Source organism: Falco naumanni, chromosome 4 (genome assembly GCF_017639655.2).
Source record: "Falco naumanni isolate bFalNau1 chromosome 4, bFalNau1.pat, whole genome shotgun sequence".
In the NCBI taxonomy this organism is placed as follows: Eukaryota; Metazoa; Chordata; class Aves; order Falconiformes; family Falconidae; genus Falco; species Falco naumanni.
In genome coordinates this window covers 708,009-713,714 of record NC_054057.1, presented here as the reverse complement: position 1 = coordinate 713,714, position 5,706 = coordinate 708,009, and the positions used below count along the sequence as shown (strand labels likewise).

The window sequence follows — 5,706 nt, the reverse complement described above, 5'->3', positions numbered from 1 at the left end:
TCCTTTACATCTCTGTCCTCATCTGTAACCAGTCTCTTTTTAGTTTTTTCTTCTTCTCATCCCCCCCCCCCCCCCCGCCCCCCCCCCCCCCTCGCCTTTCCCTAATGTTTCTCTGGTCTGTTCCCTGACGTTCTTTTCCTCCTTGCACCAGTACGTGCCACTCGGGGTCCAGGGAGTTGTCTGGAGCGGGGAGCACCTTCAGGAAAGTCTGTGTCCAAAGAGGCACTTACTACTGTGGAATTCCTCACTCCCCCAGGCATGGGAATCTCCCAAGCCAACACCACAACTGAACTTTTCTTGGTGTTTTTTAAAAGTGATGCCATGGAAAGGATGGGGTAAGAAAACCTGATGCCCTAAGCGTGTCATTTCCAGAGAAACATGTTGCTTATACGCCTTCATCTGGGAGGAGGACAGGTGAGTACATTGTGTTTTTCAGCACAGCTGTGCTTTTATTAAGAGAATGACCTTCATTTTTCTTGTTAAAGAGTTAGGGGTTGCTTTTTCTGAGAATTCTGACCCGTCTGTTTTCAACAATTGAGCTGATGTGTTGCATGCTTTTCCCTCGAGGAAAAGGACCCTGTCTCAGTCTTATATATTCACCATTGCTCGCTCTGTTGTACCAAGAAAAAATTTTCTCACCGTATAAGGCTCCAGCACTTCCAAACGGCAGGCTTGGTGGTCTGCATAATGTATCTGTAGTCCCGTCTCAAGGATGCGTTAATGGTGTTACGAATTATAAATTCGTAAAAAGTTAAAAAGTAAAAAATGAAAAGCTTCCTGCCCGTAGGAAGACAGTGTGTTGGGTTTGAAACCTTTGGGTAGGACAGAAGGAGGTTTGCCACCCTGGGTCAGTGGTGAGTGCTGGCATGTATCGTCTGATCTAGAGCTGATGTCCTGTCACCCACTTTAGCTCTAGAATTACTCTGAGACGCAGGGGAACTCCAGTTCCCTTCAGCTGCAGCCTTGGAGGTTTTCCAAGCAGGTGGGATGAAATTCCTGTCACAAGCTGTAACCCAGCTTAAGGAGAAGGGGGCACAGTTTGAGTTTTCTTCCACGTAGGCATCAGGGAGGGTACAGGTTCTGAGCTTGATACTGCATACTAGGAAGATGCTTTCAAGTGAACTGAGTGTGGGCTCTGGCGACCCAAAGCTGGACAGGGTTGGCAAATGGTGATGTAGAGTTTGGGTGGTAAAACTTGACCAGCCTGTCTTAACGAGCAGGCGATGTTCTTTGTTTGCAAGCACCGTTTAGTCCCGCCTAGGCATCCCCGAAAGTTTGAAGGGCTGTGGTCACATCATCCCTTGGTCTCACGCAGTGAACAGTTGCCCTGTGCAGAGTTGCTTTTTAAGGAGCATGCTTGGTTATATTTTCCTCTGTTTGGCTTTGCATTTGGAATAATCGTAACAGTTACAGCTCAACTGAAGGGAGCACGATACCTGACGTGGCAGAGAAGGAGGTGTGTTTTACTAATTTTTTGGTGTGCATCAGTTTGACCCCAGAATGACATTGTGTCAAAGCTTGTGGCCAGGTTCTGCTGTAGATGTTGACTTGGGGTATGAGTGGCTCCACGGGTGTGCTTTAGGAAGAGCTCTGTTGGTGTAGGTGTGCTGAGCAATTGCTCTGCTGTGTGTGCAGCTGTTACTGTTTGGCTTGCAGGTGTGAGCATGCAAAAGAAAACTCGCAAGTGTGGTCAGCCTTGCGATGTAAAGTCAGAACGGTTTCTACTGCTGAGAGCCTCCTGAACATTTCCAGGCTGGCCAAGCGTTGTGCCCCCCGGTGTTGCTGAAAGTCCACAGCTCTGCAGTTCCTCCTAGGAGGGTGATGCCAAAACGGGCACAGAGTAACTGCTCAGAGATGAATTTTGTCTTTAAGCAGCAAAGGTATTTATTTTGTTGCAATGCTGGGGAGCTAGCCGGTTCGCACCAGACAAACTAGCCCCAAAGTTTTCAGTGAAAAGTCAGGTAATTTATACAGTTTTCCACGAGAGGTTACAACACATCTTTACATACATATTAATTTGATTTTGACATCTAATCATCATATTCATAATAGATGGGGTTTAGGCGGAGCTTGAGGTGGAGTCTTCTAGAATTGTCTTTTGGGGAGACTTTTGGGTGGTCGTTCCGTTCTTTGGCTGGACGCTTGCAAAACCTCCTGACTCATGGCCCTTCTCATCTCCTTCAGATGCCCACCTTATCTTTATTTATGACTGCTAGATTGCTCAGAGTACATTTCTCCTGTCTCTTACTTCAGTAGCATCAGCGGAACAGAACAGGCTGTGCCGTCTCTGTTGTATCTCAACATAAACAGAGCATCCCCCAGAGCATGGTACAAACTCATCCCAAATAATCTTTCAAGGACCTTGCTCTGTTTCATTCCCGCCTTTTCTTAGGACTTGGGAAGTCTTTTGTCAAGTTCTGAAGACAAAGGGTTTTGGTAGACATGCATCATTGATCACATTATTTGTGTTCTTCTGACTATGATACTTGGTTTATACCACAGACAGACGTTTAAGAGAGATAGCAGGATCATTCCTTCCAACATGACTTAACATGGGATGTATTAAATAGTAGAATAATTGTGTTGCTTTGGGGGAATGGCCTGCAAAGGTGTCCCCACCAGTGATGTTCTCCCAATTGTTCTGCATCGGCTTAAGATGGATTTTATATTTTCAGAGTCACGTTTCTCCCTGTCAGAAGCGTGTGTTGGGCCCGTTCTGTTTATTTCTTGGACCAGTCTTTCTATGTTGGGTGTGTCTAAGCATTGCTTTGAGAGGCTAATGTTCATGCCTATTTGTAACTTTAGGTTATATCATGATACAGGGTATAATCAGTTCCAATTAACTGTCTGTAGTTACAAGACACAACATAATCAAAGTCACAGCCTACAATTCTGGTAAAATTACACATACGAAAATTTAGTACCATTTGCCATTCATGACAATTATCGATACTCTTGTTACCAGAAGAAGTTGTATCACATGTGCATCCATTTCCTACATAAAATACTTGTGGCGGGCTTTATATGTGGAAACATTTCAAAAGCACGCATAGCCTTTTTGATACCTAAACACAGATCTTCATTCTCTATTACTGCGTTTTCACAGATGTATCCCAGATGTTCCCTGGGGGATACATACTTCCATGTTCATTGACTGCCACTTGCCTTTGGTCGGACCATAACTTGCCCAAACATTATGGCCTAGGGGTGTGACGGTGACTTTCTGGTGTATGGCTCCTAGTGTCGCAACGGGGAAAGATTGCCTGTTCTTTTGCTGCACTAATTGGGAGCACATATGCTTCAGTTTGCTCCTGTTTGTGGGTTGTAGGTGAAGTTTACTAGTTGTCACCAAGCCTGGTGATGTTTTTCAAACTGAGTGGTGAGGCTGGTTTTGCCTATTAATTCCCTTATTTCTTGAGATAGTATTCCTGATGTTCCTTCCCTTAACATTTCTGCGGCTGCGGATTGTACCCACTGCTGAATATTGGACAGCAAGTGCAACCTTTTTTGCTAATGCCCCCAGTCTGATGAGATTACTGCTGGAACCCCAAATCATGGTACTATTTCTTACAATAGTGCTTTGGTTACTACTTTAGCTTTATTGGTTCAGCAAGGGTGTGTTTCTGGCCACCCTAAAAAGGCATCCGTCATGACCAGCAGGTATCAAGACCCCCCCTTTTCTTGGGAGTTCTGAGAAATCAGTTTGTCACTGTTGCCCTGGATAATTTTTCTTCTCCAATTGTCCCCATTTGATTCATGTTCTCCCTACAATTTTGTCAGTCTAAATATTTATACTATGAGTCAGTGCCCCAATGGGTCTTGTGATGTTCTTCCTTCCTGGGTGACCCTCTTATAACAGCAGGGGCCATTCCTCACATCAAGGTCTGGCCATGGTACATGTTCCCACCACTCGGTACCTACTGGCTTGCAGCCAACAGCAGAATTCAAGATTCTTCTTGGTGGCAAACACAGAGGCCAACCCAGTCTTGCCCTTGGCTGTGGTAGGAGGCACCTGACCAACCTTATTCCTTGTACTTTGTTGTCAATGCAGAGTTTCATCTGCGCATCCCATAACAAGTCGCTGCCATGGCAAAACACACAGATTTACATTGGTAGTAGAACTACTACAGAGTGCGTTTTTATTTCAGTTTTTGTGCCAATATCCCCCACAGCCCTGCTGACCAAGGGATACTGTTTTGCCCGAACTGGGCAGGCCCCCCCCCTTTTCATTTCTGCTGTAACAGGTAAAGCATTTTTCGCCTTACCTGGAATTTACTCCCGGATATACCTGGTTAAAGATTTTGGTGAAATGGCATTCTGATTTTTTTTTTTCTTAATTTGTACTTCAGAGGGTTTCACAATGCTTTTTCCTGGCGGCCAGTAGCTCCCACAACTGTAATAAATTCTTTTCTCGCTGAAGTTTAACACCAAATAAGTTGGTTTTGTATTCACTAAAAATCCCACCTCCTTTTTCTCTAGTCCCCAGCTTTAATTTAACCAGTGGACCCGCCTAGGGCGGGTTCCCCAGGCCTCTCAGTCTGGTTCTGATGCAGTCACCGGAACCCCCTGATGGTTCTTCAGCTTTGGGCAATCTGGCTGCCCCGTGCCCACTTCCCTACGATGTGCCCACTGATCCGGGCCCCGCAGGGCAGGGTTCGCTCTTTCACCTCTGCCAGGCATCCTCCTCTGCCCTCTGCCTCGTCTTCTCACCTTAGTCCCCTCTGCCAGTTTTCACTTTTCCCGAAGCCGCCGCCGTAGCTGTGACCACAGCACGACCCGGCTTTCCTTCTCTGACCTGCTGTGCACGTCCAGTGCTGCTTCTGTCAGCTTCTCTACATGGCGATTACCCAGGAACAATCAACCCCTTTTTCTCCTCCTGTTGGGTCATCCTGATAGTCTTCTCACAACCGACTTCCAAGCATCTAAATCTCCCCATCACAGATTCGCCTTTATTCCCGCCCGCCCCCCGCCCCCCACTGCGTGCCCCGAAGGGGCCAGTTCCCGGCCCTGTCGTGCTGCCAATGCTGCGGCCCTTGGGGTGACATTGTCAGGTCCTTCAGCTCTGGTGTCAGCAACAGCGACCCCCACCTCCTCGCACTGGAAGGATTCGGGGCAGGAGATGCTCCCTGCTCTGCAGCAGGCACAAGTGCCTGCCTCTGCAACAGCACCTCTGCTTTAACCCTTTCGAACCCTGAACGCAAATCTGCTCCGTGCTGCTTTAAGTCTGTGTCCTTACCTGTGGTGCCTTTGCCAGCAACCAGCCTGCCATGCGGCCAGCCTGGCTCAGCCGCACCTCCCAGCGGGTGTGGGGCTTTGTGCAAACTCACCCCAAGACTTTAACCCTTCCTGTGGAGAATTGGTTAGCTGAGCAAGGGCATGTTAACATCGGAATGTTGAGTCATCAAGATCTTAAGAAGTATCGAAGACAGCTTATGTGAAAACTAATGGTTCACAAAGACACTCTGTCCTTGTTATCTTTGGTGAAGTAAGAACAAGGAACTTATGGTTAAAGAAATGAGAACTATGCCCAGAAACAAAGAGTGCTGACGGAGGTTGACCTTTTAGGTGGCCAGCCAATGAGGAGCTTAACTTTTGCAATATGTATGACCTAATTATAACTGCTATAAAATATGTAATCGTATCTCAATAAACGAAGTATGCTGATCTCTCATATTGAGTGACTGCTTCTTCCCTCCGTTCCGACAA

The 5,706-nt window shown here is 46.8% G+C and overlaps 1 non-coding gene across 1 annotated transcript; it reads left to right on the top strand.

Annotated features, from left to right (window-relative positions):
- Positions 1–846: 846 nt before the first annotated feature.
- LOC121088138 lies at positions 847–933 on the top strand. Its single transcript, XR_005827844.1, has one exon. It is a non-coding gene; the product is annotated as a small nucleolar RNA SNORD45 (small nucleolar RNA).
- The last annotated feature ends 4,773 nt before the right edge of the window (positions 934–5,706 follow it).